The 16,018-nt window shown below is 42.9% G+C and overlaps 1 long non-coding RNA gene across 1 annotated transcript; it reads left to right on the forward strand.

The window, feature by feature from the left end:
- Positions 1–465: 465 nt before the first annotated feature.
- On the forward strand, positions 466–12,444 carry LOC149326595 (uncharacterized). Its single transcript, XR_016286199.1, has 3 exons — positions 466–671; positions 1,403–1,448; positions 12,227–12,444. It is a non-coding gene; the product is annotated as an uncharacterized LOC149326595 (long non-coding RNA).
- The last annotated feature ends 3,574 nt before the right edge of the window (positions 12,445–16,018 follow it).

Raw genomic sequence — 16,018 nt, forward strand, 5'->3', positions numbered from 1 at the left:
AGTGATAATCATATCCATTTTTAGTATTTCGAAAATGCGAATCTGCTTCTTGCTACGCGGCAAGATATTCAGGGTCTTCGCGGCGCGTGAAATCGAAACCGCGGGGCCGATGCGGGCGTACAGCAACACCCACATGCTCGCGTCACTCAAGGGGCAGTCACGTGGCTTGCTGTGTCCCGCCCGTCTACTGCTGTCTCGCTTTCTAAGCGAAGCTGAGTCACTGGCTGCCACACTTGGCGAACGAGTCTCTTGGCCTGAATGCGTGTTTCCGTTTGCTAGCCGCTACAGACAAACGCAATGTTGCCCACACCAACGCGCGCGCGGAGGACCTGTTGCCATGACAACTATGAACACGCCAATGTTGCCTACGCCAACGCGCGCGCGGAGCAGCTGTTGCTACGACAACTCAGGCAAGAAAATGCGACGCTGGTAATTGCAAATGGCGGCGCCCTGCCGCTTTCCGGTTTTCGTGCCTTTAGGATAACAAGTTGTCCAGCTTTTCGACAACGCAGGTAAATTTATTTAACGCCGGTGAGGCGGTGATTATCAGGAGCGACGATGTGTGCCGTTTGGGCAAGCTTAGGGCGTATCGATGCCCACCAGTTCGGAAGCAACGATGTCTGCCGCTTGCGGTGACCATCACAGTGCCGTTTGGACAAGCTTAATTCAAGGTGAGTAATTTATTCGCTTTCATGCTTTTCGATGGCAGCTTGTCGTGCTTTTCGATAACGCAGGTAATCTATTTTATGCCGGTGAGTAATTTTACACGCCATTTGAGAAGCAACGATGTCTGCCGCTTGGGATAAGTTTAATGCAGGAAAATAAAACCATATTCATTTTATATTTCTCTCTTGAAGTGTAACAGTTTACTCTCACATCTATTTTTCCACTTGCTCAACATTGTACAGCAGTTGTTATAGTTGAGGAACTCGGACTTGAATAAGTAGCATTTTTCACCACGGTGACTGCATGAAATACATGACTAACTTTACGAACTTTACGCATGATTTTACAAATGGGTGAAATTATGACTGTGAGCCGCATATAGAGGTATGTTTTTTTTTAGTGCTTCTTTTGTTGTGCATCTTGTCACCTCTGTCACAAAATCGTCCTTCATACTGTGAACAAATGTATGGCCGAAATGAACTAAACATCTTGTTTTAAAAGGGGAGATTTGGTATAAAAAAAAATTGTGTAATTAGTTTGCGGTGCCCCACATTTAATCTCCTTCAAGGTAACGCCCATTTGATCCAATGCTCTGCTGTGAAATTTGTTTTTCACTTTTTTGAACCAGTCCAGAAATTCTTGCGAGAAGTGGGGTCTTTCAGTGGCTGCACCTTTTTTTCTCTCTACCTCTTTCACGACCACAGAATAGTTTACCCTGTGGACTTTCTTCTTTCAGGGAACAGAAAGAAGTTGTGAAGAACAAGGTGATGTGAATGGTAGAGGTAAATATTCTAGGTAATGCTGTTTTTGGTTCACACACAGGCAGCTTTGTGTGCTGGTGTGTTGTCGGGGTGAAGCCACTATTGTCCACTTCCCACAACTTGGGCTATTTTCATCTTGTTCAGTCATGCAAATGTTTTAGAATCTTCTGGTATTTTCGAGTTTTTTTTTGGATATGCTGAAGTTTGTCCGGCAAACGCTAATTATGGCTGAGGAATTTGAATTTAAAAATTTCCCCGCCCCATGAGTCACACCATAGCCTCCTTTATACTCTATGGTCACACTCATGATATCCGAACTGAGAAGGTCGGGTTACCGCTGTTTTGAAGTGAATGGCAGTGTCGCAATCCACACCCAAAAATTTGGTGCTTACGCACGCAGTTTACTTTCAAAATCAGCTGGTGATGACAACACCTGTAGTTCGACTTTTGGTGTTTTTCATCTTATTAAAGCTCAGTTTTTGGCGAGAGCAGTTCCTTTGTCATTAAAATATCACAGTCTGTCGAAAAGCAGGTCAACTTTAATTTATCCTCAGTGTCCTTTTAATTTTTGTCTGATTTATGGGGTTTAACGTCCCAAAGCGACTTAAGCTGTGAGGGATGCTGTAATAGAGGGTTCCAGATAATATTGACTACCTGGGGTTCCTTTAAGTGCACTGACATCACACAGAACATGGGTCTGTAGCATTTCACCACCATCGAAATGCGACTGCCACTGCCAAGATCCAACTGGCGTCTTTCGGGTCAGAAGCCGAGCACCATAACCAATGAGCCATAGCGGCGGCTTCCCTTTTAAGATCAGTTGGTTGTCCAGTGATAACTGAAGCTTATTTTGTGTGTAGTTGTGTGCAGCTTTCTTTAAAATTACTTTAAAAAGTGCACTTTCTCTTTAAATAATTTACTGTTAACATGAAGTTCACGATTGCTATGCATTGAGAGAGCAATAAAACCTGCTCATAACTGCACGTTGTACAAAGATTACTTTTAGATATCCAGTCTAAAGCTGTGTAAGTGAGGTTGTGTAATGATTAATAATAAGCTTGTCCATCTAAAAACAGATCTTTCGTATGTGCAATTTCATATTCCAGACAGCTGTGGTGTACAAAGTTGCTGAATGGCAAACACTGAAATATACACCTCATTAGTGTTGCACCCAGCTGCAGTGTATGTTGACTCGGGATAGATTGCTCGAAATGTAGGTGCATGAAACTATATCTCAAGGGAATTTAGTGAGGAAATCACTGCCAGTCCTGAACAATTCAAACGGTCATACACATAGTGTAACACTGGACAAACTTGCAAAGGCTCTTAGTCCCATTTTGAGCTCTGCTAATTTTGCTAGCAATTCTACATACACGAAATGATATGCATTTAAAAAAAAAGAAGAGGCCAGGCGCGGTGTCAATGAGGTCATTAATTGCTTCATTCTTACTGAAGTGGCCGCTTGTGCTGCCAGCTTAGCTTTCTCCCACTGTTACGAATTGCAAACATGCTCCTGACAGAAGATGGCACATTTTGTAGGTGCCAATCCGAGTTGTGTCATACATTGCACAGGTAGTGTACCTTATTACATAGATAAGCTTCATGCAGTTACTATCATCTGAACTGCATGAAAAGGTTGATGAATTATGAACAAGGTCCTAACATGGTTAAACAAGGATAAAGGGAGGTCGCAGTGAATGTCATACTGTCACTCACTTTTGGAAATGACACCTAGTTTTAGTTGCATGTTGTTTTCTCTGTAGTGAAGCACACAATATTAGAATACATGGATCACCACATGGTATTTAGCTACAACTGCTAAATAATTTGAAATTCAATTTATTTTCTTGTGCTGTTTTTGAACAGTTTAGACAGCCAGACAATCACTATGACATCAAAGGTCAATATAGGTGACTGCTTCTTCATTTGTAGTCACTATCGCTCTTGAGACAGGCTGGTTTTAGCATTGCACTTAATGGAAACAAAGAAGGAGCAATTATATTGCAGTTTTTTTTTATGCCGCACGTGGAGTACGCAGACCTTTGATGTCACAACCATCCCAGCCGCTGGAACCGAAAGAGCACCAAGATGAAATTCGATTGTAAATTATTTAGCAGTCCTGGCATACACGGGGTGATCCATATATACTAATATCTTAAGGCATCGTTTCAAACAAGAAAACATGCAAGAAAATATTTAGTGGCTATATATTCCTTTTAAAAAAAACTGCGTGAAAAAGCAAGGAGGAAGGAAGGAGGAGAAATGAGAACTACACACACACACACACACCATTTGAAGGGCAAGGAAGAGAGGAAGCAAGTGTGTTCTGTGCATTACCTGCATTACGTTTCCCACAACGTCAAGAAAGTTGCAGGCAGGTAACGAGTAAGCCTGTTTTTGATGCCATTTATGCAAGGAGGTCCAATTTTTGTGAACTTTGGCAATACATGAATGTTCTGTCTTGTCAAGCTTACAGTGGTGTTTCTACGTCGTTTTTGAACCATAACTGCTTCATGGTGCTTTTCCAAATACACATACTGACTATAAATATGAGAAAAAAGTGGAGATGGTACAAAGACAATAGCGGCATTCTTGAAAGAACAAAAATGAACAAAGATACTGTACCATTTTCACTGTGGTCTCAGGCCCACCTATTGACTTTTCGAGCTACAACAGCATCTTTGGAGTGAAGATTCATCTAGGACCACTGTTTATTTCCACAAATGAGACCACTGCCACTGGGAACAGTGAATTGCAAAAGTCACAAAGGAATGATTTCAAAGCATATTAGGAAAAATAAATCTGTTACAAGAAAAAACGCACTGACATCAGTGGCAAATATGTTGAAAATGTTTGCATGAATACACTCTTTTGGTACAACCCTTGTCCTTCGTTCCATCAGCTAAAGGCCAAAAATTTTAGACCTTCTCGTAAGCTTGCTGAGGTGTACCCAAGGTTGACCAAAAGATTAATAGCTGAAAGAGTTAAAAAAAAAAAGACATCAGCAAACACAATATGCCTCATGGCCATCAACGAGGACCTGTATTCCAACTTGCGGCTCATTCAAAAACATCCCATTCAGTAATACATGCTGGGGGGGCTAGTTGGTGCATGGTTTTGAAAACAGACGTGCAAAAGAGACAATGCAGGAGGAAGACAGACGAAACAAGTGCAACTGTTTATTCACCTAGGGAGCGAGTGAATATATAGGCAAACAGGCAAAACCAGAGAGGACCCACACATGCGCACAAGTAGAAACAAAAAGATAACAAAAGGCTCAAGGAAAAAAATGTGTCTCAGCACATATCTAAAAAGACACCTTCTTTTTTGTAAATTGTAAGACAGGGCGTGCTTACATGGGCTGTGGTGTCTTTGCCCCTGCGTAGAATTTTTGTTTCCTTCAGCTTCGCCTGAAATTTTTTCTCTTTTTCCCCGCAGGCTTTACAATTACGTGGTAAGAGAGTACCCGAGCCTTTCTTTAACGCGCGATTATGGTCAGCAAGGCAATCATTAATTAATACATCAGCCCGTTTGGCCAATGTAAGATTTCCCACACGTTGGCGGGATCTGATAAACTATGCCCACTGCACATTTTACAAGCGGCATCACATGCTTTTTCTGGCATTCTGCTTTTTTCAGTTTGTTGGGATCCATTTTGCCACACAAGGAGAACAGCTTCTTGCGGGTGGAAAAAACTACAGGAACATTAAACTTTCTCTCAACATGTTTCAGATTGTGTGCCATCTTATGAATATAAGCAATTATCACAAGTTTCTGTTTGGTAACATCATTTTTTGCACTGTTATTGCACTTACTTTTTCACCTTTTTCAGTAATGCTTCGGCAACTGAGCTTATCAGCAAAGTAGGATAGCCAGCTTGCTGAAGCCTGCTCTTGCCTTTTATTCACTCGCTTAAGTGGATAAACAGTTGCAAAGTTGCGCGTGTTTCGCCTGTCTTTCTCCTGTGTTGTCTGTTTTGCGCATCATGTTTTTTCAAAATTCCATTCGGTGACAACTGATTGGCCCAAATGGCGGAAGTGAATGCACATCTGCTTCTGGCATTTTGGCCAATCAGGTATCGCTGAAAGGGATGTTTTCAAAGGGGACACACATTGGAATGCAGGCCGAGATTCGCCTACCATGTGGGAGTATGCCCATTTGGCAATGCACTGTAGTAAGTGCAAGAAGCATGGCTGCTGCCCTGTCCTTGAAAACACAGTGTTCTTTGCAAAGGCAAGAGGTAAAACTGAAAGGAAGGTAACTGAGACTTTCATGTCGCCAAGAATGCCGACAAAAGTATATGAGCACGCCGTCTATCTTCTGCATGATTATCATCATCAGCCTGACTGTGCGTAATGCAAGGCAAAGGCATCTCCCATGTCTCTCCAATTAAGTGTCCCTCGTCAGCTGCGGCTTCTTTATCCCCGTAAACTTCTTAATCTCATTTGCCCACCTAACTTTCCGCCGCCTCCTGCTATGCTTGCCTTCTCTTGGGACCCACTCCGTTACCATTAAGGACCAGCGGTTATGTCGCCTTCACATTACATGCCCTGCCCAAGCCCATTCCTTCCTCTTCATTTCGACTAAGATGTCATTAACTCACATTTGTTCCCTCACCCACTCCGCCCACCTCCATTACACCTATCATTTTCCTTTCCATAGCTCGCTGCGTTGTCCTTAACTTAAGCTGAACCCTCTTTGTGAGCCTCCACGTTTCTGCCCCATAGGTGAGTAACGGCAAGATACAGCTGTTGTATACTTTTCTTTTGAGCGATATTGGTAAACTGCCATTCATTATCTTAGAGAACCTGCCATATGCCTCCACCCCATTCTTATTCTTCTAGTTATTTCCCTGCCATAATACAGATCAGTGGTCACTACAGCCCTAAGTAGACATATTGCCCTACCAATTCTAGCATCTGCTACCAACTGCGAACTGCTGTTCCCTTGCGAGACAGTTCAACATTACTTTGGTTTTCTGCGTGTTATCTTTTAGGTAAGTCAGTGATGATGATGTGCAGTTCATCTCTTGAGTGACTTAGCAAGGCAATATCATCAGTGAATCGCAGATCATTAAGTCATTCTCCATTGACTCTTATCCCCAACTGTTCCCAATCCAGTCCTCTGAATGCCTCCTTTAAAGAGGCGACGCCAGCCTGAGCACTTCGAATGCCACCTCGACGTCAGCTACCTAGATGCCCCTGACTGGACCCATGCAACGCTTCATCAGCACCAAACCATGAGCACGAACGCCGAACGCTAGTTGCTGACTGGGTGTTCCCGGGTCGTGTGTATTGGTAGTCTTTGTGTTTTGTATTAGTTTTGTGTGCTAGTGTTTGTGTCATGTAGGGTGTATTAAATGTGCGTCTGTGGGGGTACACCTTTCGCCTAGTCCATTCTTTTGGCCCGAGTGTTCTCGGGGGATCCGTGACATTGTAGCGATGTTGAAGCAAATCCTGGCCCGACTGAAAAACAAATGCTATTGGAATTGCTAGAAGGCCAGAGCAAGATTAATTTGACAATGTAGGGCTTGCAGGCATCTGAAAACATAATTGAGAACAAACTTTCCAATTTAACTGAGCATTCGTAATTGATGGTATTGAGAAACTGCTGTAGAGCCTAAATGTCTTAGCCACGAAGGTAAAAGACATAGAATCGGCAATATTGGAACTTCGGGAGAGGCTCAGTACAGTTAGGAACCTCTGTTTAGGAAACAGAGGCAGCAGAAATAACCTGGTCATTTACAGTATAAAAGAGCTAAGCGAGGAGACTAGTGACGACCTGGAAAAGGAAGTAATTGATGGTGTTTTTATGGAAAGGCTAGGGTTAACAGCGAGTGGTGTCAAAAGATGCCTCAGGATGAGTTAAAAGGAAACAAACAAGACACAACCACTCATTTTGAAACTCTTCGACTTGCGTGAAAAAATGTCAATATTACGATCATGCCATTAACTCAAACGCGGCCAAATCCTGTTCTGGTGAGGGAGTGCGTTGTCGGTTCTGGTCACCGGTTACACAATTCTCCACCGGGTTAAAACAAAAAAACATGTTGATCGAATTTCACAACCAGGCCTGGTTGTGCAATTCGATCGACATGGTTTTTTGTTTTAACCCAGTGGAGAATTGCGTAACACCGAAATTCGAACCCGGTCATCTTGCACGTGAGGCAGATGCTCTACTGCTATGCTATCACTGCCTTCATTAATGTGCCTTCATTCACTGTATCTTTAAAATGCACGGTATAGTAAATATATGTTTTTGATACGGATACTCTGATTCTTTCATTTTTGGCAAGCGATACCTAATATCGATACATAAAATAGTATAGAAGATATATGTATCTTCAATACTGCCCATGCCTGTTGCTAGATGAAATGATGGTGATGCTATGCCATGAAACTATGGGTGAGCAAACGTTTAAAAAATTGTTATAGCGAATCATCATGTTATTCAATACTCTGAACGCCTTCAATAGTACACATTCAAAATTATGTGAAATGGTTCGAATATGCTCTTTTGTTCTCAAGTAGTTTCTGTATAATGGGCATGAAGCTTGAATCAGGCACACCATAGTTTTCATAGTTTTCTTTGATGACCGTTTTAAAAACAGCGTTCACTACAACACCACACAGCATTTTGCTGGTACTGGTCTGCATGAGATAGAGGTTTCAGTTTCGTGATGGCATCCATTTGTGTGGTGGGGTTCACAATGCTCACTCATGGCCACCAAGATTGGGCGACGCAACAGTGTTCTGGCAGGTTTACCAAATGGCCCTGATCTCTGAGGCCATACTTATAGGTATTTCTTGCCTCTCATGTGTTTATTGACGCAGGGCGTTGGTGTATTTGCTGTTGCAATCAATAGTAAGTAGTTTTATTAAACATGGTAAATGGAAGGAAAAAGATTTTTGCTCGCCCTGGCATCTGCCATTGCTGCTGGAAGCATCTGAGCTGGGGCAGCTGAAATAAAGGATAGCAGGCAGTGTGTAGAGAGGAATTGAAAGAGGTGAGGGGAAAGTAGAAAGGACAGGGGAGAGGTACACTGGCAACTAATCTATTTACATATTAACATAATAACATATATACAAGTCGCACGCGCATGAAGGTCTTGCGGAGCATAGTGCAATCAATAGCAAATGTAATTTTTTCTATACATTGGACATGATAGTCAGAGTTTATATTCTTAGTGCTGCATAGCGCCTAGCTGAGGTCACCACTGCTGTTTTTTGACAGCTGTAGCTAAAAATTGATAAATTATAGCATAGCAGCGTGCTACAATGCCACCACTTTCGCTTCACTGTTTTACATCATACTTGTTTCATACAAATATTCGCTCAAGTGGTGAAACAGTGAATATTTGTAAAGTTATCCTATTCATATTCTATCCACTTTCCAGCTTTACTTCCGTATTTGATTCGGTTTTGAAAAATTGCTAACGCACACCCTTGCATAGAAAGCAGCTAGCAGTATTTTTTATTTGTCAGTCTTCCAGCAACTCACTTATTGAACTGCTCCTGATGCTCCGATTATGAGCTGAAAAGAGCTTTTGTTGAGTGCACCGAAATTGTCACTAGTGGCAGTCTGCGGAGGTCAAGGGACTGTGCCTGTCATTACACATTTTTAATTTCTAGGATATTACAGTTACAAGTGAAAGTTCGGCAAGTTGGTGCATTTCTGTTTTTGAGCATACTCAGCTGACTTACCGCAGAAGACAAAAGAATAAGCAGTCAATGGTACACATGCTGAACTTGCTATGCGTTTGTTCTTTGCCTCTGTTTGGTTTATTGCGGTTTAACGCCCCAAAGCAACTCAGGCTATGAGGGACGCCGTTCTTTGCCCCTGTATCAGCCTCTATTCAGTCTTCCTAAACTGAATGATATTTGAAAATTCTGCACTGCAGAGTACTGTCTGCACCTCTTCCAGCGTATGTAATAGGTGTACAAGAGCCCAATTTGCAAACTTGTTTGGGAAATCCAGCATTAGGGGCGTGTGAACAGCGTTATTTTGAAATTGAATCTAATACAAGCAGGCCAGCTTTGCGAATAAAACATGAATAATGTAGTTAAAAACCAAATCGAACAGGAATCAAACAGTGAAAGGACCGAATGAAATATGAATTGAATATATGTGCGATTATTTGCAGCTTTGAAGTTGCTTGTGCAGACTTATACGAATATTAGTGCAAAACAAATGTTTAAGTGAAACAAGGAATCACCAACGGCTACGCTATAAGTCATGGAATTGCAGCTGTAGCAATCGAAAGACGCAGCACCGATGTCCTCCAGGGGACATGCAACACGAAGTCTATGTTACCACTATGATCTTTAGGAAATTTGCATAGGGCATTTACCTTTTGCTACCGATGATGACAGCATACAAACTAATGCAATATCTCGGTTGATGAGAGGAACGACAGTTTAGGCCATGACCTCAGAGACTGGGCAAAACGGCAGTGTTTGCTAAACCAGGTTCAACTCTGCAGCATCGCACAATCTTGAAGGCGATATATGAGCATTATGAATGCCGTCTCACGAATTAACTGCGCCGTGGTGCTGGACCCTCCTTTCTGCACAGAGGGATAGCTACAACATGTTGTGCAATGCCAGAGCAGGTTCTGCTTGACTTGCTCTATTCGAACTTGCTTATGATTAGCAAACTTGAGAACAGATTCAGTTCATTCCAAATAATTTTAAACATACGCTGTTTCATTCATTCACCAAATAAAATACCAGGATATTTGATTCGGTATTTAAAAATTTTCAGTATTCACAGAAGAGACCTACATGATGTTATAATCCTTTTTTTTTTGTTGTTGTACTATGCAATCTCCCCTTCATATTTTGTGTATATACAGGGCATCCTGTTTAATTCAATACAAATGGTCTATTAAACATTGCATGTATTCGCTATACACCACAGCTTTGGAAGTTGAATAATCTGACAGGCTGATGCCTCAGTCAAGTCAAATGTAAATAATAAATGCTTATCCATCTAACCCGTTCAGACTGGCTTTTTAAATCCTGCGTTTAGGTCAGATCTATAGGGAATAACATGGCACACCCTGTATACCATGAGTATTCTGCCCAAACATATTCTTTAAAGATAACTGAAACAGTGCAGTGGCTTCTCACAGTATGTCCAAATGCTAATGGCAGCTACTAGAGTTTAGCGAGGCTGGAAATAAAAGCAGTGTTTTACCGTACCGTAACAGATGCTGGCGCCACATTCTGCAACTCTTTTTAAAAATTTATTTCTCACCAACAAAAAATACTTTTCTAGTTTTTTTTATATGTGAAACTAATTGAATGGGTTGACCATTTGGATTTTTTTTTTGTCTAGCACCGTTGCCCACTTAGAGCTTTCTGGTCCACAATATGGCCGTTTTCGGAGAAATCGATATACTTTTAATTAAATTATAGAACAACGCAAGGTTCAATTTTAATGCAAACAGTGCTATTTCAAGGTTTCAGGCAAAACTGCAAAAAAGTTTGCTTAAATTTAGACTCCAAGTTTAGTTCAAAAAATGCGGAAATCTTCACTTCCATTTGAAACCAAAATGGCATCATCCACGGTTTACTTTTTGAGGCATGACAGGGCATCTCAATACCAGACTACATGCGGAGAGAAACTTTGCCGGCAGAACGGTTCCTGAACAATAATTTTCACAAAATGCCCACATAAAGGGAATTTCTTACACTTTGGAGCATGATATTTGGAGAAAATTTTTTTTTCTTCGAAAGGTCTGTACACTTCTGTTGGGACTGGTCTTAACTGGCATGAATTTCCTCAGCCAAATCTAAAATGTCAAAAATTTGGCGCATCTCCTTTCGCGTGGAATGACCCTCCTGTCCCCAAATTTTATTTCTGAAATCAACTGGGAAGAACTGTAAAAAAATTGTTTCGTGAACCTCGGCGGCTGTGAATTGTGACGAAACATTCAAGAAACGGGCAATTTTCTCTGTTCAGGTTTTCTGCCTAGATGCTGCCTCCTGGAGCATACTTCTTCACAACAGTTTTATCTTTTTTGAGCACTTGTTTTGTTGCACTCCTAGGACTACAGCGGCAGGTCTAGGCAACCTTTGTTTTTCACATTTAAAAATTTTAAACTTCGTGTATGAAATTGTCTTCTAACTTGAATATGTCAACAAACACTGAATCTCAAAAATTCAAAACAAAAATTTGACCTTTGCAAAACAAAAAAAAATTACATGACTTCACCCTGCAAGAGCAATGAATGCTGAACTAGCCTTCTGCCACATTTTCTTAGCTTTGCAGCCTTTTCATAAGATTTAGGAAAAATATATATCATAAAATAATTTTCTGCACATAAAACAGTGACATTTGATGAGTAAAATTATTTTTAAATTGCTAAAAAAAATTCATGTAGATACAGCTAGAATGGTCAGGGTTCGGGCTAGTGGGTAGTCAACATGAGGATCCATAGCGCACAAAATTGAAGGGACACAACACAAGCTCTAGTCTCATTCGAAGTGTTGTGTCCCTTCAATTTTGTGCGCTATGGATCCTCATACTGCTAGAAATAAAGTAAATTTTGCTGAAAGCTGTGTCCCTTCAAATGGAGATGTGGTACAGACTGCTGGGCACATTACGTTGACTTGAAATCCTATCATTTACATCAAGTGCCGTACTGCTTGCTACTTTGCCTTTCTGACTGGTTCTCACATTTCCTTGTCAAGTGCGAGTGAACTTTTAAAATGAGCAAGGTGCCACCTCTTTTTGACACTAGAGCGGTACATGACCAGAAATGTAGTTTGAAGCAGCGGTCATATTCGTTGCAGTCACTAAACGGCGACACACTGGTTGGAAATATGCAGAAATCAAGCTTCTCGACACTTCAGCAGCCGACTGTGATGCAGGAACACCTTTACTGTGAGGCTGTTTATTGGCATGGGTGCACTCCAGAAATGCCACCTTCTAGCCCTCTTAAATAGCCACTGTCTGCAAGTTACTGCATCTGTTCTACCATGGCCAAAATAAAGGTGACCCCCTGCCATCATTGGTATCCTGAGAGTCTTCCTATACACTGCTCCCACTATAGTGGCAGTGTTTATCGTGCTGTTCATCCTTTGATACAGGCACAGCAGTAGAAGATGCATGCAAAGTTAGTGGGCTTCCTCATAACAGGAGCATTGAAAGGACTCTGAAAATGAGCACCGACACTTGTTTGGCTGGCTGCTGTTTACTTCAGAAAGTTTTGCATAATACCTTTTCTGTGAGCTCAACTAACTGCTCTACCATTTTTGCATTTGTTTTGTCATAGCAGGGACGAGGGATGTTTCTTAGGAAGGCCATACATATCATGCAAAACCAGGTGGTGTTTTTTAGATATTTGGTTTTTTGGAACGAGGCACGCCTGTATGGTTATACAGGCGTGCCTCGTTAATTATGGTACATTGGTCCTCCATCAAAACTGTCCATAACAAATTGGGAAGAAAAATAAAACAAACACACATTTATTCAGATATATACACTAAGATTACAGTATGCTTTTCTGCATAACAGCAAGCAGTGAATTCCAAATTATAATCTTGGAAACTTGAACATTTTCCTGGTCACAAAAATTGCACTGCAGTGCGAAATGCCTCCCAGGCCTTGAGAGACATGTCAGGATTAGCACTGGGTGTCCGATTCTGCGTTTGCTGTTGTATTCACAAAAGCCCTGTAGATGACTTGTTGTTCACCACTTCCTGGGTCTACTGCATCAGCTGCAGGCATTCCTGAAGACTTGCAAGGAGGATGTCATTGATGCGCACATTCATTTGCCTGTGACATTCCTGCAAAGAATGCGATTTCTTGGCTGATCTGTGACAACGATGGTGAGCCAATGTATAGGTGGGCTTTGTTGGCTTTGCGGAATCCTTCTAGGTTTGTGTGTGCATTTGCACCTTTTGTACTGGAGTCATAGATTCCCTGGTACACCTATTTGTTTGCATAAGGTTCTCTGTTCATGACAGCACCATTTGCATGTTCCCTGACCAAATCCCAATTCTGATGTTGCTCCACAATGACAGACACTGCACTGCTGAGTTGAGCCGTTCCCCAGTCCAGCAGTATCGATGCTAGAGTGTGTGTCAAAGCTGAGGTCAAGCGTGGGACCTGTCTAACTCCCAAAGTTTAATTTCAGTTTCATCCCTCATTGGTTGGACTAAAATTGTTCCTGCTGCTTATACCTATAAATTTAGAGCTTCGAACTGCTGTTAAGCTGAGTTCTTCTGCGCTTAACTGCAGTCATATCTCAATACCAAACATTGCTTAATTTGCAACGCAGGTTGGCGCAACAAAGGTTGAGGAAGCTTCCATTCTTTTCTTACAATGTTTAAACGTTTATGGAGATGGCCATTTGAACATTTATCTTCACATCCTGCAGCCTCAGGTGAAACTGTGGCATGAGGAGATGAAAGAAAAAATATACCCCAGTGTGCCCTTCTAAACACCTGCCCAATGACAGCAGAATCTAATATACAATGAATATTGTGCAGTGAAGATTTTTTCCCTTCCATGTATCTTTGAACATTTTTTTTTCCAGAAGCCCCCGTCATCCAACAAAGTACTGCAGCTTGTGCTATGCACGAAAAAACCACTGACATTATTTCGCTGTCTGATTTTCTTCAAGCTATGCGACAGCTAAGGTGCCCTGGAGACTATATCAGTGAAGCCTTCAGCAACATTGGCCAAAATGTAGTTAAGGTACTGTGCTTCTGCTAAGTGTGCATTGTTTGAGGACCTGATGCCAACATGGTGTGAACATGACATTCAAGAGCTGTCTTCACGATAGCTGTCTTGACAAGTTTACGGTGGAATGAATTGTACAGAAGCAGTCCTTTATTAAGGCACTGTCTCCTCATTGCTCATCAGAGCAACCAAACTGCCATATATATAGCCAAGAGAAAATCGGACAGTGATGCAATGTCGAAGTGGTTGTTTTCTGTGCCAGACGAGCTGCAATCGTTATGCCAGATGACTAGGCCAGCCATTTCTTGCATGAAAAGAATGTGAAAAAACAAACAAACATAATATCAGATTTGTTCAGTGCGCAGGATTCACTGTACATTGGATCCCGCTGTCTTAGGTACGGTTTCTTCAACGGCAGACTGGGGTACATTAAAATGACTGTTTTCATGAGCATTGCAAAAATGTCAAAGTCACAGAATGGTGGTTTCCTCAACTTTCGTTGCAGAGTATGCAGATGCCAACATACCTTTGACATATTGTCACGGGAAGAAGCATTTCTGATAAACCGAGAAATTGTCTGAGCAGAAATAATTCCTAGTCTGAAAAGAAAAAAATGCACGTCTACTCCATCCGACATTTTACTGCAAAAACCTGCAGTCATGATGATGCTTATTGTCGTGTCCGGTCGCTGTGTTGAATGCAGCGAAGACGCACACGGTACTTTTAGACTTCGTTTATTTAAAGCCGATGAGGGTGCGACCAGCGTCGACCGAGGCAGGAGCCGAACTGGCCGCCCGAAGAAAGGAGGGAGTGGAGAAGCGTCCACGGGAGGGAGTGGCTTCCCAGAACAGGAGGAGGGTGCGGGGGCGCACCGTGGGGGGGCATCCGGCGACAGCGTGCGACGAAGGGCAAGCGGTCGTTAGGAGGGGATGCGAGTGGTCGTTAGGAGGAGGATTGAGTGGTCGTTAGGAGGAGGATGCGAACTGTCGTTAGGAGGGGAATGCGAGTGGTCGTTAGGAGGGGGCGCACACACACAAAAGCAATAAGGGGACACAACACTTCCTTCCCCCTTAGAAAGTTGCCTGGTATCGTGCAGGGGGTCGGCGCTCACGCGTGGAGGCGCGCTGGCTTTGTGCGCTCGGGGGAGAAACACTTGTAGGCTGGCTGTTGTTCGCTGTGTCTCCTAGGTCTGTCCTGGGCGAAGTCTCTTCTTCCGGGAAGAGGTGCCAGGCTATGTGGGAAGATGGTGCACGTGTTCTCTCCGCTGGCGGACAGCTCTCAGACGGCGTCGTAAATCTACGCAGCTGGTTGAGATGTCGGCGTGCTACTGTGCCATGTATGTTGACGAGCCAAGAGCGCAGGCCTATGCGTCTGACAATTGTAGCTTCCTCCCAGCGTGGCTTTTTCAGAAACTGTCGGGCGAGGACGCGCTGCCCCTCATTAAGCGTGCCGCAGCGCGGAATTGCTTTTTCTTCCCGGAACGTCTCTGCCTTTGACTCGGGGAGGATGGCTGTGAGCTGGGTTCGCATTTCACGCTCGAACATCATTTTCGAGGGGGTCTCGCCTGTTGTGCTCTGAACCGTCGTGTGCTGCTTGAAGAGAAAGCGCGCAAGGCGGCGCTGCAGCGAGCCTGTCTGATCTCTTTCAAGGGCGCGTTTTAGCTCGGCTACGTAGCGCTCGGCTTGTCCGTTTGTCGCTGGGTGGTAGGGGGCCGATGTAACTGATGAGATCCCGTTGTCGCGATAAAACTTGAGGATCTCCGCAGACACAAACGGTGTTCCGTTGTCCGACACTACCTTGCGCGGCAGGCCGAACGTTGCAAATAGTGATCGGAGGTTGTCAATGACTGCTGCCGAAGTCGTCTGTCCCATTTGCCTTATCTCAAGCCACTTTGTGTA

Source organism: Amblyomma mixtum, chromosome 10, assembly GCF_055824585.1.
Source record: "Amblyomma mixtum isolate Tamu chromosome 10, ASM5582458v1, whole genome shotgun sequence".
In the NCBI taxonomy this organism is placed as follows: domain Eukaryota; kingdom Metazoa; phylum Arthropoda; class Arachnida; order Ixodida; family Ixodidae; genus Amblyomma; species Amblyomma mixtum.